The sequence below is a fragment of the Falco punctatus genome (genome assembly GCF_963210335.1).
Source record: "Falco punctatus genome assembly, chromosome: 7".
NCBI lineage: Eukaryota > Metazoa > Chordata > Aves > Falconiformes > Falconidae > Falco > Falco punctatus.
Window position 1 is genome coordinate 9,138,772 of NC_137587.1, and position 15,961 is coordinate 9,154,732.

Sequence of the window (15,961 nt, forward strand, 5' to 3'; positions counted from 1 at the left end):
CCTCCTGTGGTTTCTCAGAACCTCGGGGATGTAAGCTGAAAGTCACGTGGCCGGAAACTTTAAGGCGAAGAAGAAAAGTTACAGAAGAAGAAAAAAGAAAAAAAAAAAAAAAAAAGAAGAAGAAGAAAAAAAAAAAAGCACATCTGGGAAAAATGAGCTTCAAAATAGCCTGAAAAACCCCCGAAAAACACCTTCGGGCAGTTGAAAAACAGCAAGATGGGTTTTCTCCGAGACAAACAGCAGAGATGGAAAGGAAGAAAAGCCCCAGCTCTGGCTGTGAAACCTGGACCCTCAAAGGAGGGCAGTGCGGAGGAGGTGCTGCCGGGAGCCCCAGAAATTCCAGGGGCACCACGCGCCGTGCCAGCCCTGTGCAGGCAGGAGGTTGGTCCAGCTCCGAGCAACCTCTGTCACCCCAGCCCAGCCAGGGAAATTCCCAGGCAGCCACCCACCTCCCCACAAGCCATCCACCACCCCCAACCCCCCCCGCCGCCCCCACCACCACTGACGCGGGTCCCGGGGAGGGGACGGGTACCTTCCACAGGTGCCACGTAAACGCTGTTTGTACAGACGGCTCATGTGTGTGATGAAGCACCAGTCCCACCTAAAAAGAAAGGCTTGGGAACGTAGAATGTTTGGACTGGTTTGGTAGGACTGGTGTTTTCCAAAATCTCTTTAGCACTTTAAATATTCATTAGTACCTGGCTGGTAAGGGGAAGATCAGCTCTGGCACACAAATTAAAGTGCTGTAAATGTAACAGTCTATGGACCCAGAAGCTAAACCTGAGACCTAATTCACACACCGCGCCATGACGTTGACCTTGGCTACAGCCCAGGGGGTGCGACTGTTGTGCAGGGGTCCTGACTCCCTGCCTGCTCCCCTCCAGCCCGCTCTCACTGCAGCTGGCAGAAGATGTGAGACAGGACTACGGTGAGACAGGAGCATTATGGCACATTGGAGGTCGTTTCCTTGCTCTTCTCTCTCTGCCAGCACCCAACGTGACCGTGGCCCATGCAGACAGCAGCAAAGAGAGGGTGCTTTGCATCCCCTTGTTTCTCCCCTGGTCTGTGCTGTGTGGGACTGCTTCCATCCTTAGCACGAGCCTCAAGTAGACTGAAGATGTGCAAGCAGCCCTGGGACAGCAGTGCTTCAGGAGTGCCCTCAGGTACCCCATCCTAGTGGCTCTGGAGGTGTCAGTGCAGGAGCAAGGAGTGCCAAAGAAAGAGCCATTTGCTTTCTGACCTGCTCGTGTCACCAGAGCCAGTGGGACAAACCAGGGCCACGTGCCCAACAGGCTCTCCATCCATGCAGAATCACACATCTTCAGAGCAGCTAAGTTCTGTCATGTGCCCTGAGGAGCAGATACAGAAACAGGCATGAACCCATCCACAGTAACCCACTCCTGTGGAAAGCAGCAATTCCCAGTTCCCACTTACCGGTTTTTGTTGCATATGGGTATTTTGGTTGAGTTTCTCCTGCCTCAAGCAGGAGCAGAGAGCAAGTCTTAGGAGCAGGGCATCAGCAAGGGCACTCGAGATGCCGTTGTCATTAGGGCAAAAGTATTGGCAGCTTTGGGTTTGCCGCCTTCTTGCAGCACAGAAGGCACACACGCAGAGAAGCACACGCTTGGCACATGGTGCAGACTTGTGTGGGCATCGCTGGCATTTCTTCCCAGCCCTGCCACTCGTAGAGCCAACACAGGGGCAAATGTGGCCAAAAGCAAGAACCACATGGGGCTGGCTGTGGGCTGGGCAGCTCGGGGAAGTCACCTAGCCTAGCTCCAGTTGCAAAACTGCTCTGTTTTGCCCCATTTCCCTCTTTAGAAACATGCTGTGATGCTGGTGCACTACCCTTGGCCTTATTATCTGAACATTTCACAGCCTTGAGAGTATGTTTCCTCCTGGTGTGCTGTAGGGAAACGCTAGGATCCTCCACACTTTCTAACATGGCTGCAAGTGTTTGCTTGCTCAGCATGAGGCACCCTGAGGGACCCCGTGTCTCCCGGCAGCACAGCCCCCCTGCAGCAGGCAGGGCTTCTCCACCGCAGCCAGCTCTGGGGAGGGAGCAGCCAAAGGCACTGGTGCCACAGGGGCTCATAGGGCATTGACTTCAGGCCCCCCAAGGCCCTGGTGCTGGTGGCACAAGCACTGAAGCATCCCTTTGCTCGCTGCATCACTACGCTTCCTCTGAACTCTGCAACCCTGGGCGCCGCTTCCTTTCCGGGAAGCATGCCGCTGGATTCCTGCTCTCCCAAGGAAACCCACCACCACCTGGGCCCCCTGCTGTGCAGGCTGCTGTTGCTCAGGGCGGGATGGAGGGAAGCCCTTCCCCAGGGAAAAATATCCTTGTTCCATTATTGGGCAAACAGGCTGCATTCCCTCCTTCTGCACCCAAGCAGCTGAAGGCAGGCGATCGGGAAGGCGGCGGGCGCATGGGCAGGCGGCCGTGCAGGGAAGCTGGGTGTCCTGGCAGGAGCTGGACCGTCAGTGCAAAACTGCCCAGAACCTGGCTATGGCAAAGGCTATTCTTTGATCCGCAGAAGGAAAGTTTTGAGCTGTACCCCAGTTTGCCCAGAGCTGGGCTTTTATTAACAGCTGGTTGAGAAATCTCAGGAGAGCATGACGTTGGGAGAGGGTTTGGCCACTTGGTCTTGCTGAGCAGGAGTAAGAGAGCGTCCCTCTTCCCTCCTTGACCAAACACACTCCTCGCCCTCAAGCTGGCTATGATGCTAATGAATTCCAGTCACTTATAAGCAATGAATAAGCATGCTGTAAATGAGACAGTATCTCCTGGTGGGAAGGAGGACAGAGCCTTCACCTCACTGCCCTGGGCTGGGCAGGACCCACGTTGCCTCCTCACAGGCAGCGCCCTGTGCCATTCCTCCAAACAGAGCTACGACCCCGCAACCCAGAGCAGCAGAGACCACCGGTGTGGCTCCACCAGCATCGGCTCACAGCTCTCGGGGTGCTGCCCTGGGTGCCTGCTGCAGGCACAACATGGGGAGCTGATATCCTGCTGTCCCTCCCCAGGCTCTCCCTTTCCCCCGCTGTCAGGGGGAGCTTCAGGAGGCAGCCTCCTGGTCTCTGTGCTTGACTTAGGTGACTGAATTTACACCATGAATAAGGTCCCCTGATTTTGTCTCTGGGATCGTTTAGGTTTCTTGATCTTAATCGCAGTCACTGCGAAATCGCCGTCAGTGGCACTGGCTGAGCTCACGAGTGTTAGGCTACCACCATACCAGCAGCTTGATGGAGCCGGGATATTTCCAGAGGTTTTTAGGGGAAGGATGGGGCCATCCAATTCTGCATTTATCCCTTCTAAATAACAGCAGGCACTGCTGAAGGGAGTCCTGTTCTCTCTGGGACAGGGTGGCTGCAGGGACTCTAGAGGCTGGGCTTAGCATGATCTCGACTGCTGGAGAAATGGTTTGAAAGCAGCAAGATGCAGTTCAGCAAGAACAAATGCAAATGTAAAGCAAGGTGTAGGTAGAAGAACTGGGGAATCACTGACTGGGCAGCAGAATGGCAGGGAAAAATCCGGGGGTTGCAGAGCATCATAGACTGAAGCTTCAGCAGCAGTGCAGAGGCGTCGCAAAGGGGCCGGGTACTGGCCTGGGGTGCTGGGGGCCAGGCAGAGGAGAGGGCAGCCCTGCGCTGCCTCTGCAGGGCCAGGACCCCCCCCACAGTCCCAGGTCCAGAAGCGGAAAAGTCCAGAAGAAACCAGTACAAAGGAGAAGTACACAGAAACCTTGCTCTAAGAGAAAGGAGTGAAGAAGTTGGGTCTGTTTAGCCGAGAAAAGAGGAGTCTTGGGGGCGGAAGAAGGAGCAGTCTTTGATATGTTGTAATGGAAAGGGTGGTCAGCTGTTTTCGGTGGAAAGGTTCAGGTCTGAGGTTTGAAGCAAGATGAGGTTAGAGGGACTTTGGGATGGGCAGTTCAGGAAAGTTATTCAAGCCCCTTCATATGAAGTGGCTGGGAACAAACCTCTGTCAGAAAGGGTCCAGGTTGAATCCTGCCTCTGCAGGATGGATTAGAGTTATGTTCCCAAGGTTTAAAGAAGGAAAAATAAAATAAAATAAAATAAAATAAAATAAAATAAAATAAAATAAAGCTAGTAAGATCGGCTCCTCAGAGCCCAGAGAGCACATGGGGCATTTCTCAGCCTTAACTGCAGCCAGTCCCTTTGCCTCCAAAGCCCAGAAATATCCCTTCATCTCAGCAGAGGTGGTTGCTGGTTTCCTTGTAAACCCGCTGCTCCAGCCCTCTCACCTGCTGCAGGCTTATGGCAGCAACGCTCAAAACTGCGTCTCACCCCATCCATCTCAGCCCTCTTGTTTGCATGACCATTCAGTGCATAGTGCTATTTAAAAATCCAACCTAGAGCAGCTACCTACCACCTTCAGCCTCCTGTAAACCACTGAGGCTGTTTCTGCTTCACATGCAGCATTTTATGCAAATCATTTCTTACAATATTTGGACAATTGCAACAATTTGTTTACCATTCCCCCCATGAGTTTGAAGACTTTTGTGTGGCATTCGGTGCTGGCAGGCGGTGTTAAGTGAATGGTGGTGTTGATCAAAGTCCTTGCTCTCTACCAGACAAGCTTCTGCCACGTCCCACTCTGTCACACGTGTTGGTCCCATCTGCGATGCAGGCACCTTCCCCAGCTGGCAGGATGGCTTGTCTCCATCACCAGGGCTATGCCATCTTGGCCGAGCTGAGCGAGTGTGAGAGCGAGGTTGGGGCAGGAGAGCTCAAGTATAGTCCCACCAAATTCATCCCACCTAGCAGAGAGCAAACGCCCATCACACAAACGCTTTCAGTCCTTACTGGGGGCAGCCAGCCAACGTACAGGAAACGGGCCCTTTACACCCCAACCATCTGATAAATGACGAGGACTGCAAGTCAAGCACGCAGAAGTGTGGAAATCCCAGAATTAGCTCCCCTAAGCGTGCTGCATTTACACCCTCATGCCATATAACATGCTGTGCTGCCTAACTGCGTGATCCACAAAGGTTCCTTCCCTAGGATGGCTGCGTTACCTTCATTGCTGTCCTGCGGTCAGAGCCTGCTCAGACATTCTGCTGCTCCGTTTCTCCACTGACTCGTTCCAGTGCTCCTCACTTCAGCACTGAGTGCTTCAGGGATATTAATTAAGCTGTTTCCTCAGCCACCTTTTCAGGTGCGGGGGTGGAGTTACCCCTATTTAACAGTTGCAAAACAAGAGACAAAGAGAGATTTAGGTCATAAGTACTCATTCATTTTGGGGACACAGGCTGAACCAACTAGGATCTATTTTTTCAGTGTTTCTGGCTCTACATAGCGCTTTATTTAACCAAACCCCAGCTCCTGATACCTTGCAGCTGCAACCTTTTATCACTTTTGTAAATCAGCTCTGGCAAATGAGGAAGATGTGGCTGCTCCTGTGAAAGCTCTCGCTGGTGCGGCTCACCGACTTGGAGAGTAACTTCGAGGCAGGGGCAGGCACAGATCCAGCTTCCAGGAAGGTACCCAGTGCCTAGCCAGGATACCTTCCTTTATCTTTCTGCACTCCCCTGCTTCTCCGACTGGGCAGGAGCTTCCCGGCCCTGCCAAGACAGGAGGCAGCCTAGCTGACCAGCTCACCGTTCCCTCTGGCTGAGGCAGCCTCTTGGGAAGAGGTGGCAATCCAGGGCAAAATGTAAGAGGTGATGGCACACACAAGACCGCTGAAGCTCAGCTGTGCAGGCAAACCCATTTCTGGCAATTTCCAGCTATTCAGTATTTGGCTTTGCCACTTCTATGGGTTTTTTTGAATGTCATCAGTAATGCTTTTTATGTCTAGGTTTGAAAAGAAGGAAGCTATAGAAAGGAAACCCCAGCTGTGCTAGCTTTCCAGATACGGACACAGAGCTCCAGGTAGCTGGGGGGGTGACCCGCTGCAGGGGACAGTGAGCCTGGCCAGAGCCTCCTGGCTCAGGGGCTCTCGGGAAGGTGTCAGGGTCTGGCCTCCGAGACTTACGGGAGTTTCAAGGCACAGATAATTAGAGTTCATCCCAGGCTACTGAAGGGATGAACCACAGTCTCCTCCTGCCCTGCCCTGTCTGTCTGTATCTACTGGTTGGGTAATTAGTTGAGCAACCTCTGATCTGCTCCTGGTGAGGACTTAGCAGCTGATGCGAGTACTCAAGACGTGCACCTACATGGCTGGCTTTGCAGGTCAGCAGATCCCAAATCCTGGTAGAGTACATCCATTTTAAGGCCAAACTTTCACTGCTGTCTTCACAGACCCTGTCTAGTTTCTGGGATCTGACCAGAAACAGGCCAGACCGCCCCACCATGCTGGGTACATGAGGCCTGGGACACCGAAAAGGCTCTGCCACCCTCCCCCCCCTCCTCCCCAGGCTTCTTTGCATCCGCTGCCTGGGCTGAGCCCCCCAGCTGAACTATCCAAGCGCATGGACGGGGCGTGCAGAGGGTGCAGATGTTGTCTGACAGTTTGACTCATCTTGGTGGCAGTCTCGTTCAGTGATGATGGGGAAGGCCCAAAGAGGAAGGGCAATGACCCGTTTAACCAAAAAGGCTGATCCACCCAGGGGTAAACTTACCGGTGCTGGTAAGGGGCCACAGCCCCAGCTTCCTTCACGCTGCCCAGCGTGCGCCTGTCCAGGCTACGTGAGGGCAGGAGAGATGTGGCTGCTCCTGTGAAAGCTCTCGCTGGTGCGGCTCACCAGCCGCTGTCCAGCCCTGCCACCGCGGCAGCAGGACCCAACCTTGGGCCTCTGCTAGTGCTACAGCGAATCCAACCACAGCAACCAAGCAGCAAGAATTGTGCTCCAGGGGATGACCACAACCTGGCGGGGCGTTTGATGTTCACTGGGCATTGGTTGCAGCCATGGCCTGTGGCACGGGGGCAGGGGCGCTGGATGCATTACTTATCTCTTAAATTAATACATGACTCTTGAGTGTATTGTGTGGCTGCTCCATGATTCCATTCAAAGGAAGGTGTTCTTCGACATCACCCATCACCATAAGACACGTGCAAGCTTCCCAAGGACTGAGTACAGCTTGCTTAGGCCTTGTTCTTGCAGCCAGACTCCAAGACACTCATCTCAGCAGGAGACACCCGTGAACGGCACTCACTGTACTCCCACCCCAATGGGATCTGCTTTGGCTTAGGGGGATGTATACACTGGTTCTGCCCCTCACCCCCTTTGGTGGGAACAAGTGCTTCCCGAACCCTTCGGCTCATGCAGCGTGGTTGGAGGAGGTGTTCAGCACAAGTGCTGGTGGGCGCACGTGCAGTGAGCTGGCACCCAGGGCATGCGTGGTGCTCGTACAAGCGGTGCTGGAGCACAGCGTGTCGGAGGTGCGCAGGGGGACGGCAGGCTGTGTGGAGCAGACCAGCTGTGAAGGAGAGGGCAGAGGAGCTGTGCAGAAGGTGCCCCTGGCACCCACGTAAGTAGCGCCGATGGGCAGTTCCACACTGGCAGAGTTACCAAAACACACCCAAATGCAGAGAAGCCCTGTCTGCCCGGGTGCTGCTTTGGCACGTGCCGGTGCACCCGCCGGCTGGCACGCATGGCTCTCGCCTGTTGGCAGCTCACCAGGAGACAGCCCATCCCCAAGCGGGCTGCCAGGGCAGGCAGCAGCAGAGATGAGCCCCTGCCCTATGGCTGGTCCATCCCTCGGAGCCCCAGGCCGGCTCAGAGCTCCTCAATGCCTTTTTGAGAGAAACGCAAGGAGAGAGGTTCATGCTGCACTGCCCAGACACGAGGGAGGACCTGCTCAGTGCTGGCTACTTCAGAGGGCTTGCAACCCCCCCGCCAGGTTTCCCAGGGGGCTCATAGCAGCAGATGGATGGAGGGAGAGAGGGTAGTTTCTGATGACCACTGATCCTGTGCTTTCCACCCCTGCATCCTGGTGCCCCGGCATGACAGAGGTGCTCCTTAACCAGCCTCTTGGGTCATGGATGCTTCTCCTACGGCTTTGGCAGTGGCTGCCAGTGCTCAGACACAGCTGACCTGCAGGCTCTTGGCAGTGCCTCATCCCTGACGGTGCTTTGGATGTGGGACGAGGGAGAAGTGCTGCACCCTAAGCTGTGTCAGCAGTGCTGCTGCATGGCCCGGGCTTGAAGAGACAGTCCTCCTGCCATTACCAACTACCAGCAACACTGGCTTCAAAGAGGGGATGAAAAAAGACGTAAAGTCCTTCCCACTTTTCTTTACCTGAACCCCAAAGCAGATGTCTGAGAACCATGCCATCTTCTATCTTTTTTAAGCCAAACTTCTTGAGTTTTGGGTATCCTTGTTTTTCATATCAGTACCTGATGCCTTGTGAGCCCTCTGAAACTGCTGGCCAGCACGGCATCTTGTCCACTTGCACAAACCAGTTTGCTGGCTCTGTGAGAAGTGTGTCAATTTACCAGTTTGAAATGAGTTGTCTTTCCATTTCTTTGAACATCTTGTGAGGGGGTGAGCAGAGGAACAGACTTATCTCTATGCCAGGCATTGCTCTGCACATCTCTATCACGCGGCATTTCACCAGTTTCCGCTCTAAACTAGTGGGACTTTTATTCTCCACATAGGGAAATTTTCCTGCAGCCCTAATTTAGGTCAGCACCCATCTTTGGATGTCTCCTGTTTTCACAGCAGGGCAACCAGAAGCAAACACAGCACGCCAGGGAAGCTGCCTGACAGCCATCTATGTTGGTATTACAGTTATGAAGGATGGATGTGCTTTTCTTCACCCATTCCTCAGGAAGCCTTTCTCCTTTCCCCAATGCTGCACACTGAAAGGGACCCACTGGGTAGCTCTACCCTGAATTTAAAGCACAGCCGTGAACCCATTGGAACTTTCTTCTAAACCACCTATGTACCAGCTGGTGCTTATGCACGCTCCAGAGGGTGGCCAGGAGAAATGCTGAGGTGCTGCTACCCCAGCATATGCACCCAGCCAGCCAGCAGCCCCGGTCCTGGCCCCGGAGGGTGGTTGCTCTCAGGTGAAGAAACGTGCCCCAAAGCCCTGCCTGAACAAGGCTCCACGTTCCACACACGGTGGCCCAGCACGGTACACTGGCAGCTTGCGTTGCTCCTAAAACTTGAGCACATGGGCCAGTGACCTGCAGGTATCCTACGGGCAGCGGAGCGGGTGCCTGCAGCCCAGTTGTGTCAGCTCTGCACCTCTCCCGCACAGTCACCTGTTATTCTGTTGACATGTTGGTTCTGCCAGCCTGTTATAGCTTGCAGCGTGAGGTGCCCTTGTCCTGCCTGGTCACACAGCAGTGCCATCGTCCTGCCGGGTCACACAGCGGTGCCAGCACGCACCAGCACCTTGACTAGCTTAGCCACTCACCCGTCATCTGCTGGCTGGAGCTGGCGAATGAATCAGGTCACTTTGCTCACAGGGAAGGTCTGCACAGAAGAAAAGGGATGCCTCGCTCAGCAAACATCTACGTCACGTGGCAGTGACTCTGCCCGGCACCCACGGAGTTTGCCTCTGCCACAGAAGCCGGTAGCCCACGTACTGAGAGGCACTTGCCGATACCCACACGTTAGCTCTGGCACAACCCCCCCCTTGCTGCTGTGTGGTCACCGGGGGAATACACGGCCTCACCTCGCCATGAGCTGTCAGTAGCCATTTTATCCTCAACCAGAAACTACACGCTAGCTTGCCTAAAGGCTCTGCTGGATTTGGAAGCCTGGGGGCCTGCAGCAGAGCCTTGCTCCCCACTTGGTCCTGACAACCCCGTGGCATTGCAGCGCAAGCAGGTGCTCGGTAAATCCAACCAGCCCGGATGATGCTGTTGGAATTGGGGCCATGGCAAAGCAGAGGCAGGAACTGCAGTGTCAGGAGCCAGGACTTCCCCTGACAGTGCCACAGATGACAACTCAGCAAGTTCATTCTGCAGAAACCAGATAACATCAGCACAAGGTGGTGGTTACTGACAAACGATCCTGTTCCTGAAGCTTCATCTGAGACGTGACAGGCTGCAGTGAAACCTTGCTGTCACACAGACCCAAAGTCTGCTTTTGCCGAGACCCGTACAGGCTTCTGGAAGTAGCTTCTTCTAGGAGCTCCTGCTCACCGTGCTGGGAGCCAGGGCTGGAAAATCCCGTCAGCTTGCTAACATGGGGGATTTTTGTCCAGCGGAGTCCCACCCTCGAGCTGGACAGGGATGTGGAGCTGTCAGTCCTACTGACAGTGACCCACCTCAAGCCTCAGGTGGCAAGAGGTGTGTCCTTGTCCTCCTTGTCCCCAGGGGTTAACATTTCCCCAACCACACAGCCCCCTGCTCGAGCTCTGTGCACAGGCAGCTGGAGACAGGGCTGGAGAGAGGAAAGGCATTTCTTCACCGATGGGGAGCTGAGAGCCTGGATGTGCATGAACATTTGAAATGGCTAAGCTATATGAAACTTGGAAGCGACTGAAGTGCAATAAACCCCTTGGCAGATGCTCTTATTCAGAATTCAAGCGGTCTTGGTACAACTGGGCTCACTCCCTGGGCAGGCTTTGCTCACAAAGAGCTGATCACCGTGGGCAGTCATAGCCACTGCCTGCTCCGCCGCGTGCACCCTCTGGACTGGAGTCCACTTGGGTCGGTCACTCCACTTAAAAAAGCCAAACCAAAGTAAACCCACTTTAACGGGGCAGCAGGGCGTCTGGTGCAGGGTTTTACACTACGGCACTAGCCCACCACTCTAATTTTTCTTATGCTCTCTGACAGACAAACCCAAAGGCTCAGTGACTTTACGCTCTCTCATCCCACAGCCACATACTGCACCTGCAGCCAAGCTCTGACCCAAACTGTCCCAGGCGATGCCTGGGCTGCAGAGCCTGGTTTTGGCCGATGAAAGCAGCTCTGTGCCTCCCTGCCAGCCCCAGCTCCTCCTCTGCCCCCAGCCGTGCTGTCACGGGTGCCAGCCTTCCCCAGCAGCCCTGCCCCACCAGAGCCAGGGAGACCTCCCAGCTGTGGGAAGGGTTTTTTCCTGGGACAGAAAGCTGCCAGCAAGCTCCCTGCTGGTGGGGCTGGCTACACACTGATAGCACCCACTCTGTCTGCCCCCAAATCCCAGCTGGGAGACGCCCCCGGCCACCCCAACAGCCACACGGTGTGTGGACACTCATGCCCTTAACCAGGGACAAGTGACCCACCCGTCTCTGCCCTCCAGGGATGTTTCCCAAGCCCAGAAGGAGCCTTGTGCCTCCATGGGGGCAGGGGATGCCCATGGTCACATTCTCATGGCCGGTGCCTGTCTCCCGCTGGCTCACCCCCACGCTCCAATTGCTGCCAATCAGTGATCACAAAATAAGCAAAAAATTCACAAAGGCATGGGGAGCCAGGCAAAATTTCCAGGCTCAGGGAAGCAATGGTTGTTTTTTCTCATTTCTCTGCCATCATCCTGGCAGCACAGGAGTTTTCTCCAGCTCAAGTTCTGCTGCCCAGCCATAGGCCATGCTGGTGCCAGCATCGCTCTGCGCAGTCTGGCACCCATGGTAATCAAAGCAGTTTTCGTGTCTTTTGGTAAATATCAAGGCTGGGGATTTCTGGGGCTTGTTTTCCAGCAAGTTGTGTAGAAGAACCAATAAGGACAAAGATCAATGAATACCTGCTGCCCTTGGCTCAAAATGAAACAAGAGTGGCAGGTCACTGGCAAAGGTTAGTTAATACCTCTTACCACAAAGTCACGGAGTCACCCTCAGACCCTGCTCAGAAGGGCAGAGGAGGCAGTTTTTCAAACACAAAGTGAGAACGGTATTATAAAAAACCGCAAAGTAACGTCCTCCAAGCATCCCTTGCCCCTGACTGGCCAGTGGAGGCTGGATGCTCTTGGCCCCTGGGCAGCACACAGGGGCTGGTGCCTGCAGGGGGACAGGGCAGCAGGCAGGGAGAGAGTGAGAAGAGGAGGGAAGGAAGGGAGCCACAACTAAGTGCTTACTCCAACCTGCAGGAGCTGAACCCTCAGCCCATCACCCCAGCACTGCCTCAGGCCTGGTGCTTTGGGGCAAAGTGGCACCTACCTTTCCCTGGGGGAGAAGAGGTGAGAGTGGCTTTGCAGAGAGAACCGAGGGTAGTATGTGAAGGACACCAGGGAGTTGGGACAAGCAGCTAAGCAATGGGAAGGTGATGGGGCTCATCTGCCTGGGCTTTGGGAAAAATGTGGTGTCCTACCCTGTGGAAAACTCCTGCCTGAATTGCTGAGTGTGGGAAGGGGCACAAGGGTTCTTACCTCGCCGTGGATCTCATGGAACAAGAGACAGGCGTGTGCTGGAGGGGGCTGCTGGCACCCCAGGAGCTACTGCTGGTGGCCACGGTTGTTGAACGACCTCAGGGATCTTGCAAGCAGAGGGGCCTATAGGTGAAACGGCTGGGAAGCACCAGCGAGACCAAGCAGGCTCACATCTCTGACAAGCACCATCTGGCACCATGGAACAGCACCACAAACCACAGAATCACAGAAAGCTTTGGGGTGGATGGGGCCTTCAAGGATCATCTGGTTCCGCTCCCCTGGCCACGGGTAGGGCCACCTTCCATGGGCAGGGACACCTTCCACCAGGCCAGGTTGCCCCAAGCCCCGTCCAGCCTGGCCTTGGACACTGCCAGGGCCGGGGCACCCACAGCTGCTCGAGGCAGCCCGTGCCAATGTCTCGCCATCCTCATGGAACGTTTCTCCCTTATACCCAGTCTGAGCCCACCCTCCTTCAGTCCTTTGCCCCGTCAGTCACTCCAGGTGCTGGGAAGGGTTCCCTCCCCATCTTCCCGACAAGCTCCCTTCAAACGCCGCAAGGCTGCGGCCAGGTCTGCCCGGAGCCCCCCTTCCCAGAGCGAACAAGCCGGCGTCCCCGCTGCAGCCCCCCCCCCCCCCCCCCCCAGCAGCATCGTGTCCTGCGCTGGGGCTCCGGGGCTGGGGGCACGGCTGCGGGCGGGCTCTCGCAAAGCACCGGGGCATGCAGCCCGCGCTCCGGGACAGGCACCGGCGCTCCCTGGCCCCTTGGCACCGCTGCTTGGCCGCTGCTTGGCACCGAGGGGAGCCGCTGCTCCGTACCGGGTCGCGGCCGTGACGGCCCGGCCCTGCCCTTTTCCGCTCCCGCCGGCAGGCGGCGTCCTGGTGCCCGCCCCGCCGGGCCCGCAGCCGCGCAGCGCCTCCTGCTGGCCGCCCGTGCTGCCGCCCCGTGCTGGGAGCATCGCGTCCCCCGGGGCCCCGCCGCCTCCTGCCCCCGGCAGCCCCGCTCGGCGCCCGCGGGGCCGGGGGGACAGCACCGGCCGAGGGGACGCACGCAAGCGGGAAGCGGCACGGCCGCGGTGGCCCCGAGAGGGACCAGCGGGGGGCGCGGGGCACAGCGGGAGCGGGGCCGGCCGGTGCCCGGGACGCGGCAGCAGGCGACCAGCCGCCTCCGTGCAGGCGTGCGAGCACGAGCAACCGTCGGGCTGGAGCGGCCAGCGGAGAGCCCAGCGTGCGGGGGGGCTGCGGTGCCCCGGGCCCTGCTGCCTGCCCTGCGGCGACCCTCTGACACCAGCTACGGCGGGGACCTGCAGGTCTGGGGGTGCCCGTGCGCCCAGCAGGGCCGGGGGTTCAGGCTGGCGACTGGCCGGAGCGGGGGGCGTGGGGCTTGCAGCAGCCTCATGTCCATCAGGCTGCCTCAGCGCCACCAAGCCCTGCCGGCCACGCCATCGCCTCTGCTCACCCACAGCACGCCCAGCACATGTGCGTGGGCTGCGATGGCCGGGGGGTGGTCAAGCAAATCCCCGTTGCCAGACCTTGTGTGAAGGGGACCCAAGTAGGAGGACGCTGCCGCAGGTACAGCCTCTGGGTTGGGGAGCTGTCATGCAGCGACACAGCGTGTGCCCGCTGCTCCTGCCCATGCCCAGGGGCTGCCCTGTAATGCACCAGCCTGACAGGGGTCCTGCCACAGCACCTGGCCCATGGCAGCATTTGTACCTCTGCTAAGGGGGTGGGTGGGTGGAGGGGACACATGCTGCCAGAGTGAGGAACATCAAATAGCCCATCTCCTACAGGGACCGGGAGGGGTTTTCAGCCCAGGGCTGAGCAGACAGAGCCTTTTCCATTCAACGCTCAGGATATGGCCCAAACCCTCTGCTCTGACCTCACCGGGTCACAGCCTAACCAAGTCCCCTAGAAAGAAATGCCCTAAACTGAGTGGCAAACTCCTCGGCACTGACTGAAATGCAGCAAAAGACTGGAGGATATACGGGAGACCGCGCAAAAAACTATCTGGGCTCTGCCAGGATTCAGCTCCTGCCTGAGCCTTGGCTGGAATAGCAGATCATTAAACTGATGTAGATCCATCACTCTTCTGGTGCTGCCTTTGCTAGCTGCTGCTGGCACGCTTGGTTTCAAAGGGCACCTTCTATTCCTCTTTCAAGCCGGCTGTTTTCCTAGCAGGACGTTTTACTGCAGTGTGGCCACTTGCCAGAGAAGGGCCATCACCCGCACCTGCAGTGCTGCTGGAAGGTGTGTGGCAGGTGGGTAGGAGTCCCCCCACATGGAGAGGAGTGCACAGGCTCTCCAGGTGAGCGAAAAGCATGAGATGCCTGTGGCTGGATCATCTGATGTCCCACAGGCAGCTCCTGCTGACCGCTGAAGAGGAAACTGACACTTACAGGAGCCTGGAAATTCACTACCACGTAAGTTCTGCAGAGGGAAATAAAGCCTGAAGAGGGAAGCAGCCCAGCAAGTGCTCTGTGTCCTTTCAGCAAAGCTTGATAAGAAGCATCTTGTTCCTCAAAGCATGAAGACTGGCTCCTGAGAGCAGCTGAGAAATGGGTCATGTCTGAGCCGCTGCTGCAGGGTCTGGGCAGAAGGACACGCAGAGGAACAGCTGCCCGGCTTCCAGGGCTGCACGGCAGGCAGTGGCAGCCAGGCCAGACACTGCTTTGTCCACCAGCTTTGTTTCAGGTCCTGTCCTCGTACATCCCTCTAGAGCACCTCAGCCAACAACTCCTCCCCAGACAAAAACTTTACCTGTAACAGATCCACCATGCTTCACAGTAAATAAGGCACCTGACAGCATTTTGGGAGGTCCCAAAGACAGAAGCTGTGGAAAGGGAGGGGAAATCCAGGAAGAACATACGAAATGGAAAAAGGACTAATGTCAGATATCCCTGGAGGTTAAGGGTTGGAAAAGGAGGCTACAGAAAAACATGCACTAGAGAAGCAGTCGTGCTCAGGGAAGACCTCCTCCTGCGCTGTTGTCACATTTAGGTCAAGCTCATCTTCTCCTCGCCACTTCAGTGCTCCTGGCTGGAGCGTGCATCTGTACCAGATGCTGAAAGCTTCTTTCACTTGTAGTTTGCATCAAAGCGGCCTCATCCACACTGGTAACGGGTAGGACACCAAGTGGGCAAAGACTAGGCACACCACTGCTCCTCTGAGACAACACTCAGTGGTGCCCACATGTGAGATGGGTCTGCTCCAGTCCAGACCAAGGCACCTTCCCACTGCCTTCGTATCTAACGGAAACACAGCAATAGTGTCAGGGCTTGGTTAGTCGTAGGAGGATGCTAACTCTTTCAAGTCCTAGCTTCTGAAGCACACCTGGCTGATTATCTTCTCAACCTCCACACTCCTGTGCTCAAACACTGGCCAAAGCCCAGGGCAAGCTTTAGGCTCTCTTTCAGCTTTCCCAGCACATCAGTTAGGGGCAAGGCTAGGACTTGACAGAGACCCAAAGGAACAATTCTCCACCTTCTTCCACAAAGGCAGCATCACCACAAGGACATTGTGACAGCTCCCCCATCTCCTTCTCATCCCTGAAGTGAGTCTAAGCTACTGTACTGTAGTGTGAAACAAGAAGAACCAGGTAAGGGTGAGATAGATGTTCTCCCCATCTCACAGCTCTGCCTTGCCAGCTGGCAAGCCACGGCCTGCCTGCCCTCTGCAGTGCAGCACAGAGCTACTTCTTGCTCGGCAATGGTCAGAGCTGCCTCCGAGGGTCCCAGCTTCCCCAGGGCGAATTCCCCTGG